Source organism: Neovison vison, chromosome 2 (genome assembly GCF_020171115.1).
Source record: "Neovison vison isolate M4711 chromosome 2, ASM_NN_V1, whole genome shotgun sequence".
Taxonomy (NCBI): Eukaryota; Metazoa; Chordata; class Mammalia; order Carnivora; family Mustelidae; genus Neogale; species Neogale vison.
Genome location: NC_058092.1, coordinates 97406237 through 97433487, shown reverse-complemented (window position 1 = coordinate 97433487; position 27251 = coordinate 97406237). Strand labels below are relative to the sequence as shown.

The following is a 27251-nucleotide window of genomic DNA, read 5'->3' as shown; positions in this document are numbered from 1 at the left end:
CCTCAACCCACTGAGCCACTCCAGGACCCCCTGAATTATAGGAATTTAAATAAATAATAGCATGTTAATATCTAGTGATATTTCAAAATATATTAACCATGGATTACTATAGGCAACTTAATTACTCTCTCTGCTTCTTGTTTCTGCATCCAGAAAAATGGAATAAAAACCTTCATGCACTGTTGGTAGAAATGTTAATTAGTTCATCCATTATGGAAAACAGTATAAATGTTCTTCAAAAAATTAAGAGTAAGAATACCATACAATCCAGGAATCCTACTTCAGGGTACTTAGCTGAAGAAAACAAAAACACTAATGCAAAAAGATAGATGTACCCCTGTGCTTATTGCAGAATTACTTACAATAGCCAAGATGTGGAAGCAATCCAAGTGTTCATCAATAGATGAATAAATAAAGAAGATTTGATATACAAAAGTAGACACCTAGATCAATATCACAGAATAAAAAGCCCAGAAATAAACCTGATTGTATGGTCAATTAATTTACAACAAAGGAGGCAAGAGTACCCAATGGGAAAAAGTCTCTTCAACAAATGGTGTTGGGAAAACTGATCAGCTACATGCAGAGGAATGAAACTGGACTACTTGCTTACACTATATCCAAAAATAAACTCAGAATGGATTGGAGACTTAAATGTGAGACCTGAAACCATAAAATTCCTAGAAGAAAAAATAAATAAATAAAATATATAAAAATAAAATTCCTAGAAGAAAACACAGGCAGTAATCTCTTTGACATCAGTCACAGAAACATTTTTCTAGATATGCCTCCTTCGGCAAGAGAAACAAAAGCAAAAACAAACTATTGGGACTACATCAAAATAAAAAGCTTTTGCACAGCAAAGGAAACCAACAACAAAACAAAAAGGCAACCTACCAAATGGAAGAATATACTTGCAAATGATATATCAGATAAGGGGTGAATATCCAAAATAATAAAGAAGATATACAACTCAACCCCAAAAAATCATCATCATCATCTAACTAAAAATGGGCAGAAGACCTGAACAGACATTTTTCCAAAGAAGACATCCAGATGGCCAACAGACACATAAAAAGATGCTCCACATCACTCATCATCAGAGAAATGCAAATCAAAACCACAATGAGAGAGGTGCCTGGGTGGCTCAGTGGGTTGAGCCTCTGCCTTTGGCTTCAGTCATGATCTCAGGGTCCTGGGATTGAGCCCCACATCAGGCTCTCTGCTCAGCAGGGAGCCTGCTTCCCTTCCTCTCTCTGCCTGCCTCTCTGCCTACTTGTGATCTCTGTCTGTCAAATAAATGAATAAAATCTTAAAAAAAAAAAAAAAAGCCCACAGTGAGATATCACCTCCCACCTGTCAGAATGGTTAAAATAAGAAACACAAGAAACAAGAATTGTTGGCAAAGATGCAGAGAGAAAGGAACCCTCATGCACTGTTGGTGGGAATATAAGCTGGTACAAGCACTGTGGAAAACAGTATGGAGATTTCCCCCCAGAATTAGAAATAGAATTACCCTATGATGCAATAATTCCACTACTGGGTATTTACCCAAAGAAAATAAAAATACTAATTAGAAAAGATATATGCACCCCTATGTTTACTGCAGCATTATTTGCAATAGCCATTATTTACAATGGAAGCAGGCCAAGTATCCATCCAAAGATGAATGAATAAAGAAGACGTATGGGGATGGGGGTTAGAAATATACAGATATAGACTGATATATAGACATCCATAAAAAAGAACAAAATCTTGCCATTTGCCTCAAAATGGATGGATCTAGAGGGTATTACACTAAGTGAAATCAGTCAGAGAAAAACAAATACCATATAATTTCACTTATATGTAGAATCTAAAAAACAAAACAAATGAAAAAACAAAACAGAAACAGTCATAAATCCAGAGGAGAAATTAATGATTGTGAAAGGCGTGTGGGGGCTTCCCCTCACTGGTTGGTTAAGCATCTGCCTTCAGCTCAGTTGTAATCTCACAGTCCTGCGACCAAGTCCCACATCGGGCTCCTTGCTCTGTGGGGAACCTGCTTCTCCCTCTCCCTCTACGTGTTACTCTGCCTGCTTGTGCTCACTCTTTCTCTTTCCCTGTCAAATAAATAAATAACATTTCTTTAAAAAAAAAAAAAAAGAAAGAAAGAAAGAAAGGGGAGTGGGACGGGGTGGCAGACTAAATAGGTGAAAGGTATTAAAGGGTATGAACTTTCAATTATATAATAAATCAGAGAGATGAAAAGTACAGCATAGGGAATACTGTCAATAATACTGTCATAGCGTTGTATGGTGACAGATGTTGACACTTATCATAGAGAGCATTTTGTAATGTGCACAAACATCAAGTCACCATGTTGTAACCTGAAACTAATACATTGTATATCAACTACCCTTCTGTTAAAAATTAAAAGGAATCACAGTACGAACTTCATAAGGTTACTAGGAGGATTAAAGAAATTTGTGAATATGAAGTTCTCACAATAGTATATGATACCCAGCATATATTATATGTTGTTTTGTTAATTGCAGGCCCAAGGTACCTGTGTATTCAGACTTTACTGAAGATGTGAGGACAAGAAGGGATTTACATCACAGATACACAACACAAACTGAATTTGATCATCATTTCTTCCCCAAAGCCTCCTTGCTTATTTAATTTTCAGGCTCCCCTTTTCTTTGACCGCTGTAAAACTGAGTTTCCCCTCACCTTATTAAACAAAACAATGGACCTCTTCACCCCCTTCTCAACCCCAGCTTTTCTCTTCAGACTGTACTCAGCTAACCTGCAAGCATTTTCGCCAGAGTCAAACCCTCAGGGCCACTTGGAAATCTTTTTCTTTCTCCTTCTTCCATAGTCCCTGGGAGGATCAGGGACCAAGAGAGAGATTTCTTTCCGTATCAAAGTGCATTTCATCACCTCCCTTAGCAGGAAGAAGCAGCAACAATCAATTCTTATCCTAAATAGCAATTTTAATTACTGAAACTTAGAAATAAACATTTCAAACACATATTTTAAACACATTTAAAAATACACAGTTTAGGGGCACCTGAGTGGCCCAGTGGGTTAAAGCCTCTGCCTTCAGCTCAGGTCATGATCCCAGGGTCCTGGGATCGAGCCCTGCATTGGGCTCTCTGCTCTGCTCCCTGCCTGTCTCTCTGCCTACTTGTGATCTCTGTCTGTCAAATAAATAAATAAAAATCTTTTTTAAAAAATACACAGTTTTAACATATTTAAATATGCTTTTATTATCTTCCTTAATATTTAATTTCATCAGGGTATTGCCCCGGTCTTGATGTTTCAGGACTGAGGTCTATGAAAAGTGAGATTTGAATGCTAAGCAGGGCTTCAAAATTCTAAGAAAGAAATCAGGAAGGATGTAGTTGGGTTATTCAGGCACAAATATAGCACTGATTCTGCCCAGCAGGGGAAGGAAGTAAAGTAAAACTTGAGGGGAGCTGCTTTCTCAACCTCGGGGAACACCCAACGTCATTTCCTCCTCTGCTCTCTGAGTTACTGACTGCTACTGTTTCTCCTCCCAAGCAAGGATTCGGCCAGATCTGCAGAAGCTTCAGGGGTGAGGGGGGTGGAGGGGGGTGCACCTGGCTGGCTCAGTCAATAGAGCACGTGTCTCTTGATCTAGCCCCACACTGGGGGTAGAGATTACCTTAAAAAACATAATTTAAAAAATAAAGACAGACAGTTGGGGGCTCAAGTGCTTAAGAAAAAATTAAAAGAGAAGACTATATTCATACCCCAAGCCACAAAGCATGTCATACCAGTTATGCCTGATTATGCAACCAAGTGTCCCAAGACTTCATTAGTCCAAGACTACAGAATCAGGTCACTTTTCTACCATCAACACATTTCAGTGACCTCAAATTGGCTTCTCTGGAATATGAGAAGCTGATTCTCAGTATAAGCCTCATTGGATTCCCCCTTTCCTTTGTTGTTGTGGTTTTTTTTTTTTTGTTTTTTTGTTTGTTTGTTTGTTTGTTTTGGCAGGGGGAAGAAAGTCAACATGATGCTGGCATTTACAGGATTTCTCCCCAAGTACATTTGCCACCCCTGGTATTTCTCCACAGCTCTGAGGCCACCTATGCCATATGGGGACTGGCTCCTCCCCAGTACCACTGCTGCTCTCCCCCAGCTGTGTCTCCCCAACTTGGACATAGGCTCCATCCTTCCCATCCCAAAGAACAGCTAGGACCAGCAAGTGGGTGTTGAAAAAAGCTTGCCAGATGCCTTGAGGATGGCAAAAGGAACGACACTGAAATGGGGGGAACTTAAACTGGAGGAGATATATAGATATATCACTGCTCCTTGAATTTGCTAGTCCATACCCTCCCTATGGGACCCTCTACTGGAGCTCAATGGGCCACATGTAATCACAAAGTTCCCTGTGCTTACAAGGGCCCCATACTTAATGTTCTGGTGCTGCCATCTTGAAATTCTTAAAAAAATGTTTTTTAAAGATTTTATTTATTTACCCAACAGACAGAGATCACAAGGAGGCAGAGAGGGAGAGAGAGGAGGAAGCAAACTCCCCACTGAGCAGAGAGCCTGATGAGGGGCTCGATCCCAGGACCCTGGGATCATGACCCGAGCCCAAAGCAGAGGCTTTAACCCACTGAGCCACCCAGGCGCCCCGAAATTCTTAATTTTTGAACAAGAAGCTCTCCATTTTCGGGCGCCTGGGTGGCTCAGTGGGTTAAGCCGCTGCCTTCGGCTCAGGTCATGATCTCAGGGTCCTGGGATCGAGTCCCGCGTCGGGCTCTCTGCTCAGCAGGGAGCCTGCTTCCTCCTCTCTCTCTGCCTGCCTCTTTACCTACTTGTGATCGCTCGCTGTCAAATAAATAAATAAAATCTTTAAAAAAAAAAAAAAAAAAGAAGCCCTCCATTTTCACTTTGCATTGTGCCCAGCAAATTATGTAGCCACTCACACTCTCTTTTTTTTTTTTAAGATTCTATTTATTTATTCAACAGACAGATCACAAGTAGGCAGAGAGACAGGCAGAGAGAGAGAGAGAGACAGAGGGAAGCAGGCTCCCCGCTGAGCAGAGATCCCGATGTGGGACTCGATCCCAGGACCCTGAGATCATGACCCGAGCCGAAGGCAGCGGCTTAACCCACTGAGCCACCCAGGTGCCCCACACCCTCTTTTTTTATTGAGATACAATCAACATATAATATTATATTAGTTTCAGGTATACAACATAATGATTTGATATTTGTATGTATTGCAAAACGATCATTACAGTAAGTCCAATTAACATCTGTCACCATACTTTGTCACAAACACACCCTCCATTAAATACCATTCTTCTCTGGGACACCTGGGTAGCTCATTCATTAAGCATTTGCTTTCGGCTCAGGTCATGATCCCAGGGTCCTGGGATGGAGCCCCGCATCGGTCTCCCTGCTCGGCAGGAGGCCTACTTCTCCCTCTCCCACTCCCCCTGCTTGTGTTCCCTCTCTTGCTATCTCTCTCTCTCTGTCAAATAAATAAACAAAATATTTAAAAATAAATAATAAATAAATAAATATCTTCTTCTTCTTAAACTCTGGCCTGCCTGTGTCTGCATCCAAAATACCTATGATTATGCCCCTTCTTCTTGGAGTTCTGATTCAATTCCAGGCACAAAACCGCTCCAGAGATGCAACTCTCCTCACAATGAACACAATCAGGTAGGTTAGTTATGACAGTTGAAACTGTCTTCCAAGTATCACAATCACAAGACAGTGTAAAGGTGCTCTGATTATTTTTTTTAATTTTTAAAAAAGATTTTACTTATTTATTTGACAGAAACACAGCGAGAGAGGGAACACAAACAGGGGGAGTGGGAGACAGAGAAGCAGGCTCCCCCCTGAGCAGGGAGATCAGTGCAGGACCCAATCCGAGGGGACCATGACCTGAGCTGAAGGCAGATGCTTAACGACTGAGTCCCCCAGGCGCTCCGGTACTTTGATTAAAAAAAAAAAAATTGAAGTGTAGTTGATATATAATATTATATCAATTTCATGTGTGCGACATAGTAATTCATCATTTACATACATTAGGAACTGATCATCACACTAAATCTAGCTACCATCTGTCATCATACAAAGTTATTACATATTATTAACTGTATTCACTGTGCTGTATATCGTGTCTCCAGGTCTTATTTATTTTATAACTGTAAGTAAGGGTGCTTTGATTTGATTTGATTTTTTCAAAGATTTAATTTATTTGTTTTGGAGACAGAGAGCATAGGCAGGGGGAGGGACAGAGGGAGAGAATCCCAAGCCCCGATGTGGGGCTCAATCTCGTGACCCAGAGATCTGAGCAAAACCCATGACTCAGACACTTAACCAACTGAGCTACCCAGGTACCCCAAAGGTGCTTTGATTTGATTTTTTTTTTTTAAGATTTTATTCATTTATTTATTTATTTGACAGAGAGAGAAAGAGACTGCGAGAGGGACTGGAGAGGAAGAAGCAGACTCCCTACAGAGCAGAGAGCCTGATGCAGGACTCAATCCCAGGACCCTGGGATCATCAGTCGCTTAACGACTGAGCCACCCCAACTTCGATTTTAATACAAATATACAACAGGCATATATCTGTGGCTATATACATAAAATTATCTAAAGATCCAGATATTTGGTCCCATGTGGACCAAAGGGCAAGCAAACAACCAAATCTTTATCTAAAAATATCTGTTTTGGTTAAGGGGCTTGGCATCACATAGATAGCCTTATTATGTTCATGAAGATGTTTTGGGGAAGGGCTAGAGTATTTCATCACGACACCAGAACATTCTGAAAAATTGAACCACTGCTCTTATCTCCTCCCCACCTGCCCTTCCTTCTCCATCCCCTACTCATCCTCTCCCCAGTCTCCCATCCACTCTTCCCTTCCCTTCCTCGACTCCATCTGAGTCTTTTTAGGGCAGTTTAAGTAATTTTCCAGACCTGACTCTCCCCAGCAGGAGTCCTACACTCTACAGAAGTCCCAGGGTGGGGGGGGTGATGGGGTGACAACTGGCCAGAGGCCGTCCTCCGATAGCCGAGAAGGGGCAAAAGCAAGAACCAGGAGGAAATGGGTCACTGCCCCGCGGTTGGCAGGAGCAACTGCTGTGCCTGAGCTTTGATTCTGGGAACAAATCTTTGCTCTCTCCATCAGTGACCCACATGAACCATAATTCCCAACAGCAATAAAGTGGGGCAATAAAGAAGGGCTGACTCCACAACTGTGGGGTAAGAGTTCCCTGGCAAGGGAATAAAGGCGGAAAGACAAAGTGCTTTTCTGGAAACAAAGGAAACCAAGGGATTCAGAAAATGAGATTTTTAAAAAAGGTCTGAGCCTTGACTAACAGCCCCTAGATGCCTCTACAGCAAAAAATTCCATCTTGTTTCATATTCTTCTGATTCTAAACACCCCTTCTTTTCAAGGTGAGGTAGGGGTGAGGAAGAGGGGGGAAAGCAGCTGCAGAGCCAAATCAAGCTGGGAGCTTGGAATCATGGGAGCCGCTGGAGAGCTTGGCAGAACCCCACTGTTTGTTGGATGGATCCTGGAAACACCCGCTGAATTGGCTACTTCTTCCTTCCCCGCAAACAAGATCGTAACAAGATTCTTCTAGCCTGAAGTGGTGACTTTGTGACCTCTTGGCCTTAGTCACGTCCTCTCTCCCCACCCCAGCCCCAGAGACTGTTCCCTTTTCCTTGGCACTTCTAGAGTACCGGAGTGTCATTTACCGGTGGGCAGCAGAGGGCGATCTGGCCCCAAAGAATGACCGGGTCAACGCTTGCCATGTGCCTGGATTGCTAATGACTCGCAGCTCCATCAACATAAAGCTAACTCTTGACAAAGGAACATTGTCACCAACCGTTTTCCTTTTCATTCTTGAAAGCTCCACTGCCTTAGCTAACCCCTTGCCCCTCCCTCCTGCCTTCTTTCTCGCTCTCTTTCCTCTCCCAACCTCTTGGAAGCAGCAGGAAATGAACAAGGTCCACGGTGGAGAAAAACAAATCCCAGGGCCTTGCCGAGGGCAGCCACAGGGAAACGACCGAGTGTCATCAGCAGCCTCAGGAGCTGTAGGCAGCCCTGTGTGTGTGTGTGCATGTGTGTGTGCGTGTGTGTGCGCGTATGCGTGTACGTGTGTGTGTGTGTGTGTGTACTTATACATAAAAATGACCTTGAGCGATTATTAAAACACAGTTTCCTGGGCCTCACCCAGGAGTTCTGATTTAGTATGTCTGGAGAAGGGCCCAAGAATTTGCATTCTTAACACTCCCAAGATAGTTTAAAGCTGTCAGGGGTGGCTACGTTTTCAGTAGCTCTGTTGTACACCGAATGCAGTGAATACTGTTTGGTTTGCTTGGATGAAATCCTGTTAAAATAAATTCCCCCTAGGTTTAAGTGGCTGCCTTCAGCTTGGGTCATGATCCCGGGGTCCTGCAATGGAGCCCCACATTGGGCTCCCTGCTCAGCAAAGAGCCTGCTTTTCCCTCTTCCTCTGCCAGCTGCTCTCCCCTGCTTGTACTCTCTCTCTCTGTCAAATAAATAAAATCTTAAAAAAAAAAAAAAAAAGATGAATTCTGCTTAGAAGTCCAGATCCTTCTAAGTCTGGGCCAGAAGATCTCATAGATCAGCCTACTGTTATTCCCTCCCCTTGGACAAGAGCAGAGAATGTATCAACCAGTGCATTGTTTGGAGGGGGCTGAGTTCAGATAATAAGCTGGTTCTCCATTGACTGTTTCTTTCATCCCATCTGGCAGGAGAAACACAGAAGGCCCCTCCACCCCTGGTCAGAAGATGGAGAACCCGGCTGTGACTAAAAGCTTGTGTCCAAAGACCTCTGTCCCCTTGTCAGCATCCTCCAGACTCCAGAGCTTCTAGATCACAGGGCCCCATGGGATGAGCTGGTTGTCCTCAAGAGAGGTGGGCACCCGAAGGCATGTCCCGTCATTGAAAGAGAGCCACTTAACTTCTGTGTGTGCACCAGAACATAACAAGACAGAGAAAAGTATCAATGAACACTTCCTGTCCTCTACTCATCCCCATTTATGACATAGGCCCAAATCAATGAGGTGCTTTTACTGTCCTTTTCCCCCTCTTAGTTTGTCCAAATGGGGGATGGGTGAGCCTGGTGGCAGGTATTAAGGAGGGCACATATTGTGGGGAGCACTGGGTATGGTGCATAAACAATGAATCTTGGAACACTGAAAAACTAAAATAAAAAAATTTTTTTAAAGGTTTTATTTATTTATTTGACAGAGATCACAAGTAGGCAGAGAGGCAGACAGAGAGAGAGGGAGAGGGAAGCAGGCTCCCCGCTGAGCAGAGAGCCCGATGTGGGACTCAATCTCAGGACCCCGAGATCATGACCTGAGTCGAAGGCAGCAACTTAACCCACTGAGCCACCCAGTCGCCCCTAAAAATTTTTTTAAATGGGCAGAGGATCTGAATTTTTCCAAGGAAAACATACAAATGGTGATCAGGTTGAGGAAAATATGCTCAACATCATTGATCATAATAGAATTGCAAATGAAAACCACAATGAGGGGCGCCTCGGTGGCTCAGGGGGTTAAGCCTCTGCCCTCAGCTGGGGTCATGATCCCAGGGTCCTGGGATTGAGTCCTGAATCGGGCTCTCTGCTCAGTGGGGAGCCTGCTTCCCCCTCTCTCTCTGCCTGCCTCTCTGCCTACTTGTGATCTCTGTCTGTCAAATAAGTAAATAAAATCTTAAAAACAACAACAAAAAAAACCCACAATGAGATCTTTGCTCCTGCTAGAATAGCTATTACCAAAAAGACAAGACACAAGTGTTGGTACAAGTGTAGAGAAAACGGAACACTTGTGCACTGTTGGTGGAAATGTAAGTTGGTGTAGTCACTATGCATAACAGTATAAAGGTTCTTAAAATACTAAAAATAAAACTACTATGGTGCTCGCTTCGGCAGCACATATACTAAAATTGGAACGATACAGAGAAGATTAGCATGGCCCCTGCGCAAGGATGACACGCAAAAATAAAACTACTATGTGAGCCAGCAATTCCACCTCTGGGTATTTACACAAAGAAAATGAAAATAAGGGTGCCTGCGTGGTTCAGTCAAACACCTGCCTTCAGGGATCACCCGGGTGGCTCAGTGGGTTAGGTTGCTGCTGCCTTTGGCTGGGGTCATGATCTCAGGGTCCTGGGATCGAGTCCCGCATCGGGCTCTCTGCTCAGCAGGGAGCCTGCTTCCCTTTCACTCTCTCTGCCTGCCTCTCTGCCTACTTGTGATCTCTGTCTGTCAAATAAATGAATAAAATCTTTAAAAACAACAACAAAAGAAAACAACAACAAAAAAACACCTGCCTTCAGGTCCAGTCATGATCCCAGAGTACTTGGATCCAGCCCCACATCGGGCTCTCTACTCCGTGGGGAGCCTGCTTCTCCCTCTCCCTCCATCTATTTATGATCTCTCTCTCTGTCAAATAAAATCTTTTTAAGAAAAGAAATAAAATGAAATAAACTCAGAAAGGTCATTGTTTATAATAGCCAAGACACGGAAACAACCTAAGTGTTGATTGAATGGATAAAGAAGATGAAATATATATATACACAACGGATATAATTCAGTCATAAAAATAAATCTCACCAAAACAAACAAACAAAAAAACTCACCATTTGCAACAATATGGATGGACCTCAAGAGCATTATGCTAAGTAAAATAAGTCAAACTAAGAAAGACAAATACCATATAATATCTCTTACGTGTGGAATTAAAAAAAAAAGTTCCTACTTACAGAGAACTGACTGATGGTTGCCAGGGGTGGTAGATGGGAGAAATGGGGCTCAAAATGTAAAAAGAAAAAATAATCAATATCTCATTAGTTTTTTATATTGATTACATGCTGAAATAACATTTTGGATACACTAGGTTAAATAAAGTATATTAACATTTTTAAAAAAATGAACCCGTGTATACTAATCAAAAAATGTGTAATAAATCTGGTTTTTTTGTAAGTTTTTTTTTTAATATTATTTGAGTGAGAAAGCAAACAAGAGAGCACAAGCAGGGAGAGGGGGAAGAGGGAGCCTGCTGCAGAATTTGATCCCAAGGCCCTGAGATCATGACTTGTCCAAAGACTGATGTTTCACCAACTGAGCCCCTCAGGCACCCCACAAATCTATTGCTTTGATAAATATTACTAATCATGATATTTTTAAACAATTAGAACCTCTGTCACTGGAAAGATTTTTTCAATGAGTTTCAATGTGTGCATTTTTGTTGCAGAAAATTATGTATAACAGAGGACCAATAAAATGCTTTCAGTCACTAAACTATTTTAAGATTACATGGAAAAGGAATTGAAATATTATTTCAAAGAAAAAAAGAAACAATATGACCCTTCCAATTTAGGGAGTTCCATCCTGAATTAGCTAAATCCATAAGAATAATATCAAGTAACTGATACCAATATGAATCCTTTACATGCATTTTAAAGAGTGATTTACAAAAGGCCAATCATTGTGTTTTACAACTTTTATAACTCTTGAAGCTGATGAGCAAAACATGTTGGGTCCCAGCTTTCAATGTACTCTTAAGAGGGCACATGGCTTTTCAAAACTCTTCTAAAAGACGCGGAGCAAACAATGTTTGAGGACTACAGCCTCAGCCAATGTCATTTCCTCAGGGTGCCCTCACAGGGCTGTGACTCAGCATCACTTCGAGGCTCCTTCAGGCAGGGTCGGGCCAGTCTTCCCCTCCAGCAACTTCCACCGCAGTTCCCAGCAACCAACACCAGTTACTCACCTCCCAGTCATAGCGCCTCTGGCTGTTGCAGACTCAGTCACGTACACCAATACCTGGGGAGCCTAAGGCAAGGTACTTAACCCTTCTGTGCCTTCATTCTCTTAGTTGCAGAAAGGCAGTAAGAGTTACTGCTTCTTCTATTTCTACTTCTTTATCTACTACCACCATGTACCTTACCTTAAGAAATGTTTGGCAATGGAAGCCATTGTTATTTATCTGAATACTCCACAGAAAAGGAAGAATGAGAAACTGAGAGGTCAAGCCAGATGTCAAAGGTCATTTGATAGGTCATTTGCCAAGGTCCTGGACCCTGGAATGCTAGCATTTAGCCTCCTGAACTCTGCTTTCTGGCAGTGACTCAGAGCTTGTCGAAGAATCTAGAGGCATGGTGCGTAACATCTTTCCCAACACGGGCCTCGAGAACAGTCCGTTCTTTGACAGGTTTGTGTTAACCACCATCCAAGAGCATGTGCGGCCAGAGTAGGGGGCCTACACTTGTCCCTGAAGGTCTTTTGTCTCCTGGTCCTCAGGCGGGATACCCCCAATAACAGAAGTGTACATACCCGCTAATATCTCCTACCACTTCTCATTTGTTCATTAAATCATAAAAATCTTAGATTTTAAGAATCTGATAACTGGAAGGGACTGAAGAAATCGGACTGTTCCGGCTCTGAGGCCCAAACCCTTCCCACCAGTCACTCTGCAGCAGAGTTTCAGAGTATTTCCATCTCTCTCCCCCATTCCGCTGACCTTGACACCTTGAAGCACAGACAGGTGATTGGAGTCAGTGGGTAATGGGGCCCCGATGACTCTAGGGAGCAGTGAGTCTCCAATGTTTAAAGCTCAGGATCCCAGTGCCTGGGTGGTTCAGTCAGTTAAGTGTCTCCCTTCAGCTCAGATCATGACCCCAGGTTCCTGGGATCAAGACCCGAATTGGGCTCCCCATCTGTGGGAACCCTGCTTCTCCCTCTCCCACTCCCTCTGCTTGTGCTCCTTCTCTGGCTCTCTCTCTGTCAAACAAAAAGAAATCATTAAAAAAAAAATAAAGCTCAGGATTCCCTTTGGCTTAAACTAATAACAATAAAGTCTTACGGCTTCTTCTTATGTAAATTGAAACAATGTTTGAGATGAAAATATATGTTCTTAATTCTTTTTTTTTTAAGATTTTTATTATTTATTTGACAGACAGAGATCACAAGTAAGCAGAGAGGGAGGCAGAGAGAGAGAAAGGGAAAAAGGCTCCCTGCTGAGCAGAGAGCCTGATGCAGGTCTCGATCCCAGGACCCTGGGATCATGACTCGAGCTGAAGGCAGAGGCCTCAACCCACTGAGCTACCCAGGCACCCCTATGTTCTTAATTCTTTTTTTTTTTTAAGATTTTATTTATTTATTTGACAGAGAGAGTAGGCAGAGAGAGGTGGGAGGGAAGCAGGCTCCCTGCAGAGCAGAGAGCCCGATGTGGGGCTCGATCCCAGGACCCTGAGATCATGACCTGAGCCAAAGGCAGAGGCTTAATCCACTGAGCCACCCAGGTGCCCCCTATGTTCTTAATTCTTAATTAAAATATATGTTCTTAATTTATACTGATCTGCCTCCTTGGGAAGATTTGGGCTCCTGCAAAGAAACATTCCACCCCTTTATTCACGTCCCCCAGACCCCACATTCCAACACACGCTTCTTGGCTCCAAGAGTGTGGAGGGTACATGCAGAAGACCACCAAAGATGAGCAGAAAGAGGTGTGAGCCAGACACCCAGCAGTGACTAGGCCCAGCGCCTGTGGGCGCAGGGGCATGGGGTCAGAAGGAGGTGCACAGGGGAGTTATACATTACCAGGGGAGAAGGGTAGGGGTGGGGCTAGAGGGAATGACTCAAGAAAATGCCAATGTTCTTCCCAACTAACAAAAATAAAGGCAACAGACAGGTCAGAAGGAGACTTAAGCCCCCAAAGGAAGGTGGGGAAGAGCCAAGCTTCACAACTCCCTGAAGGATTTCTATTTGGCACCTTCCCGGTGCTCTGTGTCTGACTGCAGTTTGCCTACTGCTTAGTGCTCCAATTGATCTCTCTAATTCTTGCCAGTCCTTCTTTTTCCTCTATTTTAGGTGGTTCCGCTGCAGTCCTGCCAAATCCACACACACTAAGATTAGAAGGGCCTCATTTATCATCCAACACAATTCTTTCAAAATGTTTGACCGTGACAACACAGTAAGAAGTACATTTTATACCCTCACCGAGTACCCGAGTGCACAAAGTTTAACCAGACCAAGCTTCATGAAACCATCCCGACCTTACCCCAACAGGTCAGTGGTTTCAATTTGAAAATGCCAGGTACAGCCCAATAAACTGGTAACACGACCTACTAATGACTCACGCCTCATTTTTAGTTATTTATTTTTACGAAGTTTTTATTTATTTATTCAACAGAGAGAGAGAGAGAGCAAAAGCAGGGGGAATGGCAGGCAGAGGAAGAGGGAGAAGCAGGCTCCCAACTGAGCAGGGAGCCCAATGTGGGGCTCCATCCCAGGACCCTGGGATCATGACCCCAGCTGAAGGCAGAGGCTCAACCTACTGAGCCACTCAAGCGCCCCACACAACTCATTTTAAACACAGACTCATTTTACAGATGAACAAATTAAAATGTAAGGCAAGGCCCCAGGTCACCACCAGCAGCAAAATCAGGGTTAGAATTCTCAACTTCTCCTTCATGGAGCAAGATTCCACTCGGAGCAAAACCTTGGATTAGAACAGGATAATTTTTAAAATATGCTATTTTGGCACATCAACACGTTGCTTGTTTTTGGTGGACTCTTTGCCAATCTCAATTATTTGATGCCAGAGCAATGACACCTAGCAAATGGAGAAACTTGGGTGAATTAGGAACCCAAAATGCATTTTTTTTTTTTAAATGCTCAAGGACCTCTATTGCTATTCCCTGCTGGTAACTGAAGCACACCGGTCCTCTTATCAGGCAGAGCTGGGGGGAGAAGTGGGGTAGGGGTAGTGAGGAGATGTATGGATAGGATTTCCTTGACCTTCCTCCCTCCATTCCTCCATCCCTCCCTCCCTCTCTCCCTTCCTCCCGTGCACAAACTGATATTATTAAATACCTATTATATACCAGATCTGTGCTTTCCTTTTTTTTTTTTAAGATTTATTTTTTAAGGTTTTATTTATTTGACAGACAGAGATCACAAGTAGGCAGAGAGGCAGGCAGAGAGAGAGTCGGGGGAGGGAAACCCCGATGCGGGGCTCCATCCCAGGACCCTGGGATCATGACCTGAGCCAAAGGCAGAAGCTTTAACTCACTGAGCCACCCAGGCACTCCACTATGCTACTTTTTATAGATGGGGTAAAAAAAATAATAAAATCTCCTAAGAAACACTGGCAAAGCAATCAGCTTGTAAGCAGTCCATTACAACGCTACACAAAAGTTAAAGCTTTATGAGAAGAAAGTTTAAGCCTGTATTTAACCCAGACCGATGACGAAAGAAGTGGTAAGAAAGGCTTCCCTGAGGAGGGGATGGCTGAGCTGACTCCCACCAGGTCAAGAAGAGGGGAAGGATCTCAGGCAGGGTCTCAGAGTCAAGGGTCTCAGGGTCAAGAAGAGGGGAAGGGTCTCAGGCAGAGACCCTGCTGGAAACAGGGGATGGCCTTGCTGTTTCATAACATTCATGTGTAGAGCCCCTGATTTTAGGGAAAGCTGCTAAGTAAGTATACACTGATTTTCAACTCCCGTCTCTGAATACACTGAACTGGCGGGAGACAGGTATCCATCAACCCCTACCTGCCCAAACCAGTTTCCAAAGGGACAGACCTCATGGGGAGCAGGGAAGAGAGCCGACCCACACCTACCTTGCTCATTCTTTGCATTTTGAAAATGGGGTTACAGGGCGCCTGGGTGGCTCAGTGGGTTAAGCGGCTGCCTTCAGCTCGGGTCATGATCTCGGGGTCCTGGGATCAAGTCCCGCATCGGGCTCTCTGCTCATTGGGGAGCCTGCTTCCTCCTCTCTCTCTCTCTTTCTCTCTGCCTGCATCTCTGCCTACTTGTGATCTCTCTCTGTCAAATAAATAAATAAAATCTTTAAAAAAAAGAAAGAAAGAAAATGGGGTTACAATGGTGGTACATTGTTTTATTTTAAGTTACACTTTCTGAAATTATTTGAACTCAGAAATCCACCAAGAATATCCACTGACTGTGTGAATGTTGTCACTATTTCAGGATGCTTATTAATAAAAAGGGGGGGGGGGCTGGGTGGCTCAGTGGGTTAAGCCTCTGCCTTAGGCTCAGGTCATGATCTCAGGGTCCTGGGATGGAGCCCCCCTTCATCCCCCCTTTGCCCCCCCATCAGGCTCTCTGCTCAGCAGGGAGCCTGCTTCCCCCTCTCCCTCTGCCTGCCTCTCTGCCTACTAGTGATCGCTCTCTGTCAAATAAATAAATAAAATCTTAAAAAAAAAAAAACAACCCCAAACCCACCCCCACCCCCACTCCATGGCCTGGCTTAAGAGGCACATAGAGTAGTACTAGAGAGATAACCTCCCCCCCCCATCCCCCCGCCCCCACCTTCCTCCCTACATTCCCTGGAGAGATTGGAGAGATAGGGCCATTTGTTTGGATAGGACCCTACCACAAGAGCTCAGCATCTGGTCTCAGGCAACAAAAACAAAACAGGAAAGTCAGGAAGAAGCTAGGGAGCTAAAACTAGACCCTCGAAATATCAAGCCTCCAACCCTGCAGATCTTGGAAGGAGGACTCGACATACAGGAATAAACAAAAATTATGTCTCAAGATCTAACTTGAAACAATGCCACTTAGTACGTCCTCAGTGATCTTCATGTGGAAAGTAATTATTTCTCAGTCTACAACCAATCCAGATGGTGTTAGAGAGCTACATGAAAACTTTGGACAATTTGGCGGCTTCCTCAGCATTCCGTCTTCCTGAGGATCAGCAAATTCATGAAGGTCTTGCTCTTCTGTTTGGCTGGCCGTTCATCTACTAAAAATATCTGAGGTTTTTCTAGTTTATTTCAACCACAACTTCTTAGTGATAATAGACTTGAAATTCAGAAGAAAGTCTGAATTATGCAAGTTGTCTGATTCTGAAACCTCAAATCAGTACAAAATGTTAGTTCTCAAGATTTTTACTAAATGACCTTGATTCAATGCCTATTAACACCAGGATTTCTTTTATCTTATTTATTTATTTAAAGATTTTATTTATTTGAGAGAAAGAGTACGTAAGAGAGCACAAGTGGGGAAGGAGAAGCAGACTCCCGATGAGCAGGGAGCCTGATTCGGGGCTCGATCCCAGGACTCCAAGATCATGACCTGAGCTGAAGGCAGCTGCTTATCCAGCTGAGCCACCCAGGCACCCCTACCAGGATTTTTTTTAAAGATTTTTTTTATTCATTTGACAGAGACAGAGCACATGAGCACAAGCAGGGGGAGGGGCAGAGGGAAAGGGGGAGGCAGACTCCCCACTGAGCAGGGAGCCCCAATACCAGGATTTTTTGAAAACATATCCTGTCTCACATATAACAATCCTAAAAAGTAATTATTTTATTCCATGAGTTTCAGAAATTAGGCAAAGTAGTGAGAAAAAGCAATAATTAAAGTCCAAATGCAGGGTGCCTGGGTGGCTCAGTGGGCTAAATGTCTGCCTTTGCCTCAGGTCATGATCCCAGGGTCCTGGAATCGAGTTCTACAGCGGGCTCCCTGCTCAGTGGGAAACCTATTTCTCCCTCTCCCTCTGCCTGCCTCTCCCCCTGCCTGTACTCTCTCTCTGCCAAATAAAAAAATAAAAATCTTACTAACAATAACAATAACAATAATAATAATAATAATAAAGTCCAAATGTACCTCTCTTCAGAATCCATGATCTTTCCATGGATGCCTTCCCAACTGGACCAAAGCTGGCTCTAATTTAGTTAATTAGCTAAAAGCTACAAGCGTCCTCAAGGCAGAATAACCAGAAGGACTCTCTGACCCTCTCTCACCATCACTTCTTCTCTCCCCTCATTTCTCAGGTGCTCCGCTCTGCCCTCTTCCCTTATCATCAAACAGAGCTCTCTAATATGCATTCTACCATAGAAGGTCAGAGCAGGGTTTTCCAACAGGGGTCCAAGCGTTTTACTCCCCCACCTCCATTACTCTGAAGGCTCCAAAGGGGTCTGAGAGCTGTTCTCTCCATTTCAAAGGAGTCTACTAGAAATTGTCAAGTATTTTTAAGTTACTCAGATTCCTTTGTTTTAATCTGGTTCCCATCAACTCAATGTAATAGGCCTGATTGGTTTTTTGGGAAATTGAATTAATCAATAAATGGTATTTATCTGGCAGGCTGAAATCTTGCAACCCACTGAAATCTACCTGGAGAGCTATGTAGCAGTGAAAGATTAGTTCTTTGCAATGTAATCCCCACTAACAAAGTCGGAATCCAAAGGGATCAACTCCTCAGTAGACATTCAAGTAACAGGGCCATTGTGTTGGAGGAGAAGGGTATAGACAGCAGAGCTGAAGAAATGTTGACCCGGATAGCTCCGTCCCTAATGCCAAAGAACTAATAGACCACAGTGGTTAAAGTAATGGATTTTTTTAAAATTCTTATTTTCTTTTATTAAGTAGGCTCCACATCCCAGCACCCCCATGTGGGTCTTGAATTTACAACCCTGAGATCAAGACTTGAGGTGAGATAAGAGTCAAATGCTTAACCAACTGAGCCACCCAGGAGTCCCTAAGTTAATGGACGTTGACAGCGGAAAGACACCATTCAAATCCTGACTCTGTCCCTGGTTAGGAGTTAATGACCAAACTGTTGAATTCTGCATTAGTTTTCTTGTCTGTGAAATAACAATAACTATCTCATAGGCTTGCCAACTGGATGTTGGCATCCAACTGGATGTAATGCGATGCTGCTTTTGAAGTGTAGGATGTCTGATACTGTAATTACTGATCAACAAATGCTGTCTTAAAATTTTTTCAAGGGACCATAACCCTTGGCCTTTCACTGTTGATGACGGAACAGAAGGCTGGCTGAAGACAAGCAGAAACAGACACTCAGCAACTTCCCCCACTCCGCCCCGGGAGGGACATGGGTGACATTTAAGAATCTCCCAATGATCTTAATGTTAATGCCTTGCTAGAGGGGGGAAACAACCTTAACTTGACAATGGCAAGGTCCTCTTTAGCACGTGAAAGTTCTTTTAAAACCTCCCTTTTTCCTTACCTCCCCCAAACCCATGGTATATAACTAGCCACCCCTCACAACCCCAGGGGGATCAGCTCCTTATGCCCATGGGTCCTGTCCCTGTGCTTTAAATAAACCACCATTTTGCATGAAAGATGTCTCAAGAACTCTGTCTTGGTCGTCAGCTCCAGACCTCACCTATATTCCAAAACCCCATCAGCTGTGACGCAGGACATCTCCTCCTCCCCCATCTGCCTACCATTTCCTTTTTCACCCCCTGAACTAAATGGATGTTTTGGCTGATGTTGGAAAACACCCCAGAACAAAATCAGAACTTAAGTGTAGTCTAGGTCCGAAGACCAAGCAGCCATCTTTTCGCTGAGTGAGGGCTCTGGCGGGCTACAGTGTAGAGGGCCTCAGTGTTGTGGGCACAGACAGGGAGAGTGAAAAATGGAAAAAAGGCCCCTTTTGCAGGAAGCTCATGCTTTCATGGGGAGCCAGGAGTCACCTTGGAAAAAAAAAAAAGAGAGAGACCTGATGTGGTTTTGGAATATAGGTGAAGTTTGGTGGGGTCAGCTCTGGAGGCGATGACCAAGAAAGAATTCTTGAGACATCTTTGGTGCAAAATGGCGGTTTATTACAGAACGGGGACAGGATCTGCGGGCAGGAAGAGCTGATGCCCCAGGGTTGTGAAGGGTGGCTGATTATATACTATAGGGTTGGAGGAAGTTAAGGAAAAGGGAAGGTTTCAAAAGGATTTTCTTCTGTTAAAGAAGACTCAAGAATACTGGAAGCCTTGCCATAATCAAGTGAAGGTGGTTTTTCACTCTAGCAAGGCATTAACATGAAGGTAGTTGGGAACCTCCTGGAGAAACAGTCCACTCTGCCCTCTTCAAGTATCTGTCAGTGTGCTGCAGGACAAAAGGACATTTAACTGTATCTACATTTCTTTCTGGAAGCCAAACCATTGATAGAAATGCTTTGTTCTTGTAAATTACTAAGTCATTTGTAAACTGAGGGAGACTCAGGTCTTCTTGGATTGTGATCTCTGTAGGTTAAACATTTGTTTTTCCTTTCCTTAGCTTTAGGGCGGCCAGGAGTGCCTGAGGAATGTCACATATTATCCCAGGATAAGGAGGGGGCAGGGGTGTGTGTGGAGTGTTTGCTTCTGCTTTGTCCTCAGTTCTCCTTCTGCTCTCTCATCAGACCCACCAAAACTGCATTTGGCTAAATCTAATTGTTGAATGTGTAAGTGCTTAGGAGGGAAGTCCTTCCTTTGGCAGCGCTGGACTAAGATTCAGGGCAGGTGATGGGTTCAGGAACAAGGAGCCTTAGCAGGGCTGTACCCTCACCTCCCCCAAGCATCTATTCTTTTATCCCTCCAGCTGCCCTCCCCCCCCACCGGCTGCTGAGATAATCGCCCTAAAGTGCTACTTCCATCAGGTCACTCCTCCCCTAAATGTCTCTGACACCTAGGGGATTAAGCACAGACTCTGTAGCCTCTCCAGCGTGAACCCAACTTATCATCCGTGCTCCCTTTCATGTGCCAGACTGCGTACTCACCGTCCCCTGAGCTCAACCTGAGCTCTGGCTCGTCTGTGCCTTCCTACCTTCTCCTTCTCCTTCTTCTTTTCACTTTAAGTGGGGGCGCCTGGGTGGCTCAGTTGGTTGAGCGTCTCCCTTTGGCTCAGGTCATGATCCCAGGGTCCTGGGAACAAGCTCAGGGAGTTGGGCTCCCTGCTCAGTGAGGAGCCTGCTTCTCCCTCTGCCTGCTGCTCTCTCTGCTTGTGGTCTCTCTCTCTCTCTCTGCTAAATAAATTAAATCTTAAAAAGAAAAGAAAAGAAAAAGACTTTAAATAATCTCTATACCCAACATTGGCCTTGAACTTATAACCCCCAGGATCAAGAGTAGCGCGCTCCACTGACTAACCCAGCTAGGTGGCCCCTTCCTTTATTCTTTATTCTCTTTCAGGAATGTCCTCTTGTTCCCTCCCATCTCAAGTGCCACTCCCTCTTGAGCAGCTTCCCCTAACCTACTCCCAGTTCCCCCAGCATTCCCTCCTCTGAAACTGGGGCATGGAAGGTTCTTTGTAAATTCGATTTTCTAGCAGCTATCTGATTGTTAACTCCTTAAGGGTAGGTACAGGGTCTGACTGGGTGGTTCCCTCCGCCAGGACTTAGTAAGTACTCAAGAAGCAACTGCTGAACTGAATCAGAACTGAATAACCCTTTCTTCCCACTGCACCCTCTCAGTGACACAGAACTGATTCTTCCTATTTTACTGAGCAGGAAACTGAGGCCTGTAGAATAAAAATAATTAACGCAGAGGGGGTTGGGGGCAAGAGTGCGACAGAGGCCAATAGGGAAACTTCCATAGCAAAGCGAATCCAGTGGTGATTCTGCTTCTCATTCCATTTAGTCTCTCTTGTCTCAAGGCTATGGTGTCAGCCTCGAATGGATTAAACCCTGAATAGCAACTATGGGTCTCTAGGCCTGGGGGGAAGTAATAAGTTTCTTTAACTCTGTCCTCGGAGAGAATTTTCAAAAAGTGAAAAGAAAGAGAGAAAGAAATTTTGCCCTGAGAGAAAGGTACTGCAACATAAGATCATATGCAGCATTCATAGTCAATGTTTTTCTTCTCTGAAGATACCCCAGGACAGCCTGTCTCTGCTGTTTTTCATCATATAAATTGCTTTGCTTAAAAGGCAAGTGGGGGTAAATATAGCAGCAGTATCTCTGATGTAACATTCTCTGACCTGGCCCGGACATGTCCTTGACATTGTCCTTTAGAAAGGAAAGAGGAGAAGAAAGCATGCCCTTGCTACTGTGTGTAAGAGGATCTCCTATTCCCAGCCATTTATCAGGGTACAGGAGACTGATGGGTATAAGGAATAAAAATAAAGAAGCGAAAGATGCTAGTGATTTGTCAGGTTTCCTGTGTCTGGCTGCCTGGCAGACAGGCTAGAGCCAGAGTCAGTCAGAGTATTTACCAAGGTGGAGGGGGCCAGATGCCCTGCACTGGAAACCACACACAGTCCTGTTGCATTTTGAAAAGTGTCCTGCCTAAAATATTTTGTAGGTTACCGAATCCCACTTTCTCCTCACTCTTTCCCAGCCTTTTTTCCCTTAAGGCAACAACTTAAGGATAGCAGCAATGAAACTTTAATTTGAAAGTGGGCAGAATACACATCAAAATGATAGTTGTGGTTCCCTCTGGTGAGAGGTCAGGGCGGCTAGGGGCTGGCTGGAGGGCTCCTGGCTCTATATTGTGGGACTCTTTCACAATGAAAATTATTTAGTGAATTGCATGTGTAATTTTTTTTTAATTAGGGAAGAAAGGAAACATGGATTGAGAAAGAGCTCACTGGAGATTTCTACATGATTTCTTTTTTTTTTCTTTTTTTTAACGATTTTATTTATTTGACAAACAGAAATCACAAGTAGGCAGAGAGGCAGGCAGAGAGAGAGAGAGAGGGAAGCAGGTTCCCTGCTGAGCAGAGAGCCCGTGAGGGGCTCGATCCCAGGACCCTGACATCATGACCTGAGCCGAAGACAGAGGCTTTAACCCACTGAGCCACCCAGGTGCCCCTCTACATAATTTCTACATGAAACTTGATTTAAGCATATTATGGGCTCTCAATTCCCTCCAAGTAAAAGCATCTGTTGGGTAGGGCAACTGCGATTTTCTTACTTCCAGTGTCTTGGATAATGTCTCAACTCTTTCTTTTTTTAAATGTTGCATCCCTCATATAAATTCAAATTATGTGCCACGCATCAGTATGTAATTTATGTATGTATGAATTATTTATAGTGATTTTATATGTGTGTATATATATATCCATCTATCCATTTCTGTCTATGGAATACCTACTTCCTTGTTTTCTAAATAAGATAGAAATCAGAGAACCTGGGGCGTCTGGGTGGCTCAGTCGTTAAACGTCTGCCTTCAGCTCGGGTCATGATCCCAGGGTCCTGGGATAGAGCCCTGTATTGGGCTCCCAGCTCTGCGGGAAGCCTGTTCTTCCACTCCCACTCCCCCTGCTTGTGTTCCCTCTCTCACTGTGTCTCTCTATGTCAAAAAAATAAAATCTTAAAAAAAAAAAAAGAAAAAGAAAAAACAGGGATGTCTGGGTGGCTCAGTGGGTTAAGCCTCTGCCTTCAGCTCAGGTCATGATCTCAGGGTCCTGGGATTGAGGCCCACAGGGCTCTCTGCTCAACAGGGAGCCTGCTTCTCCTGCTACTCTCTGCCTGCCTCTTTGCCTACTTGTGATCTCTCTCATCAAATAAATAAATAAAACCTTAAAAAAAAAAAGGAAAAACTTTGTATATTTGTAAAAACAAACAAACAAACAAAGAAATGAGAGAACCATATGATGATTCCACTGGAGGATGTGCCCATCCCCCCTCCTGAAGACCACTAGTCAAATTAAGACAGCACGGCTGAGGGGCGCCTGGGTGGCTCAGTAGGTTAAAGCCTCTGCCTTTGGCTCGGGTCATGATCTCAGGGTTCTGGGATGGAGCCCCACATCAGGCTCTCTGCTCCGCAGGGAGCCTGCTTCCTCCACTCTCTATGCCTGCCTCTCTGCCTACTTGTGATTTCTGTCTGTCAAATAAATAAATAAAATCTTTAAAAAAAAAAAGAGCACTGCTGTCCCATGAGTTAATGTATATACATTAATGTATGCTAATGTATGCAAGCTCTCTCCCACAGTGCCATGCCAGTGCTAGCTGCTCTATCAGAACGGGGAAGCCTGCTCTCCTCCCTTTGTGCACTGAGAGGACCCCGTTGACACACAAGAATTTGAGTATGTAAGCATCTGGTCTAGGAAGGTTAGAGCTAAGAAGAGTCAGACATGATTTCATCAATTTTCCTCACCTCAAGACAGAGAAACTGAGGCCCAAGGAGAATTGCTTGTTTAACAAAAATCACAAATCTGCTGGGTGGTAGGGCCAACTGTCTTAATGACTTTTCTAAATTTCCACTTGTACCTCTGGCTCAGGTCCAAACTAGTTAAAATGACAAGATTACCCATTTTTAGCTTAACTGTCTTCTCTCTTCCCTTCTCTTAGTATGTCTAGTTTAGAACTTCTTTTTTTAAAAAAATATTTATTTATTTGAGAGAGAGAGTGAATGAGAGAGAACATGTGCGCATGCACGTGTCGGGGGAGGGGCAGAGTGGGGGGAGGAGCAGATTCCACACTGAGCAGAGTCTGATGCAATGCCAGGACCTGATTCTGGACTCCATCCCAGGACCCTGGGATCATGACCCAAGCTAAAGGCAGACGCTTAACTCGCTGAGCCACCCAGGCACCCCAATGGGTAGGTTTTTTATAAGTGTACTTTAAGGGGGCTCCTGGGTGGCTCAGTGGGTTAAAGCCTCTGCCTTCGGCTCAGGTCATGGTCTCAGGGTCCTGGGATTGAGCCCCGCATTGGGTGTCTGCTCAGCAGGGAGCCTGTGTCCTCCTCTCTGCCTGTCTCTCTGACCACTTGTGATCTCTGTTTATCAAATAAATAAATAAAATCTTTTTTTTTAAAAAACTGTACTTTAAGGGTACCTGGGTGGCTCAGTGGGTTAAGCGACTGCCTTTAGCTCAGGTCATGATCCTGGAGTCCCCAGATTGACTGCCACATTGGGCTCCCTGCTTAGCAGCGAGTCTGCTTCTCCCCCGACCCTCTCTCCTCTCATGCTCTCTCTCTCAAGGAAATAAATAAAATCTTAAAAAAAAAAAAAAAAATAGCATACTTGGGGCGCCTGGGTGGCTCAGTGGGTTAAGCCTCTGCCTTCAGCTCAGGTCATGATCTCAGGGTCCTAGGATGGAGCCCTGTATCAGGCTCTCTGCTCAGCAGGGAGCCTGCTTCCCCCTCCCTCTCTGCCTGCCTCTCTGCCTACTTGTGATCTCTGTCTGTCAAATGAATAAATAAAATCTTTAAAAAAAAAAGTGTACTTTAAGGGGCTCCTGGCTGGCTCAGTCAGTGACTCTTGATCTCGGGGTCATGAGCTGGAGCCCTACATTGGGTGTAGAGATGACTTTTATTAAAACAAACAAACAAACAAACAAACCCCACCACTTCAAAAGCCTGAGCAGTTTCTCATCCAGAGGCAGGGAGAGCAGCACCCAGGTGGCTCCCTGATGCTGAGAGTCTTCTGCAAATGATGGAAAGGACTTCCAGAGGATGGTCCCCAGCCCCCAGCCTGTTGCCTGGGGCATGCTCCTGAAAAAGTTTACCTAACTTCCACCTATAAAAACAGAGCTCTCCTCTGGAATTCAAGCTCCGTTTAGAGAGGTCAGAGAAATTCACAGCTTGGGGCCCTGGGTCTGTCTGCCTGGTGTAAAAACAACCAAGTATTCTTTCTGCTTTGCAGTTTATAAAGCCCCATGAGAGGCAAGGGCTATTATTCAGATAACACGGGGGGAATCTGAATTAAAAAATAATAATAGGGGCGCCTGGGTGGCTCAGTGGGTTAAGGCCTCTGCCTTTGGCTCAGGTCGTGATCCCAGGGTTCTGGGATCGAGCCCCACATCGGGCTCTCTGCTCAGCAGGGAGCCGCCTTCCTCCTCTCTCTCTGCCTGCTTCTCTGCCTGCTTGTGATCTCCATCTGTCAAATAAATAAATAAAATCTTAAAAAAAAAAAACTGCTATTTAAAATAATAATAATAATAATAAATTTTTAAAAAAAGCAGAGAGGGGCACCTGGATGGCTCAGTTGGTTAAGCATCTGCCTTAGGCTCAGATCATGACCCCAGCGTCCTAGGATCGAGGCCCACATGGGGCTCCCTGCTCAGTGCAGAGCCTGCTTCTCCCGCTCAACCTGTGTCTCCCCCCTGCTCCTGTCCTCTCTCCCTCTCTCTCTCTCTCTCTCTCAAATAAACAAAATATTTAAAAATAATAATGATAATAATTTTAAAAATCAGAAGGAAATGAAGAGGAAGAAAAAAAAGCTAATGGGGGAAAGGAACCCTGTGTCCTGGATGCCAGCCATCTTGCATCTCTTACCTCAGTTTTATAACCTCCCTTACTCCCCAAAGTAAGATTTGTCCCCATTTCAGAGACACTAAGGCTCACAGGCCGGGCAGCATGTCTAGGGGCACACAGCAACAATGCGGCAGAACCAGAAGTTGAACCCACCCACTCTGACCCCTGATCTAGCGCGTACACCGTCCACAGCCCCACTTGAGGAAACCAAATCCCAGAAGATTTTATGTGACCTGCAGAAGGTCACATAGCTCGTAAATAGCAGGGCAGGCATCTGACTGTAACTCTGATCTCAAACTTGAGGTAGACAGTCTGTGTTTAACAAGATATTTTGTTTGCTGATGGGAAACAAAAAGTGGAGTGGAAGAAAATGAGATGTTACATATGAACGGACCTGTTTAGATTAGATAACTGGGCTGGGGTTGCGGTTCGCAGGGAAAGGTTCTTTAGCTAAAAGGTCACACTATGAAGTCACAAATCAGAGGAATAAATAGGTCATGAAACAGCAAATCCAGGAGTCTGTTCTGACCAGAAGGAACAAAGCCTTCAATTTTCCTTCCCAGCCTTAATCAAGCCTTTAAAACAACTTAAAATTTTTTAAATAAAATGATACATGTTCACAAAAATTCAAAAGATATAAAATTCAAAATTCAGAAGACAAAATTCAAAAATACAAAATTCAAAAGACATAACGTGAAAAGTCACTTACTCTCCCTCCTTTGCCCTCTCAGCCAGCTTGACCAGCATAAGGTATCCAGAGACCGTGATTCCGCCCCCACACAGAGAGTTCTGGGTATTAGAGAGAGAGAGGTTCGCATGGTGTGATGACAAGTGTGGAAAGATCCAATGCCTTGTCCAAAATACATCTCCACTAGCCCAGTACTGCCTTCCCCTTCAAACAAGCAGGAAATTTCCCCCAGTGAGCATTAATCCTCCCACTAAAGCAAAGATGCGGATATTACTTCAAGAGCTACACAGGAAAAGGGAAATGGTCAAACTCAGTACTTTTGCCTAATAGTCTTTCTGTTCACCAACCTAATAATTATTTCCTCTGGTTATTTTTTTCTCCCCACTCTCATCCTCATCCTCAAAACATACGCCCATCTGGGGGAGCCCCAGAGGGGCCCTCACTAAGGTGAATCTAATTTTAGGATTTTAAACGTGACACATTTTCTCAACAGCCCCATGTTTTCTGGAAGAGCCAGCTAGACACACACTAGATTTTGCTTGCGGGCGAAATGTGAGGAATACATAAATCAAGCGCCTTCCTCCCATTCCTAACTCCCTGCCATGGATCTCTCTTCT

The 27251-nt window shown here is 44.2% G+C and overlaps 1 pseudogene; it reads left to right on the top strand.

The window, feature by feature from the left end:
• Positions 1 to 9933: 9933 nt before the first annotated feature.
• Positions 9934 to 10033, top strand: LOC122901501 (annotated as a pseudogene).
• Positions 10034 to 27251: the final 17218 nt, after the last annotated feature.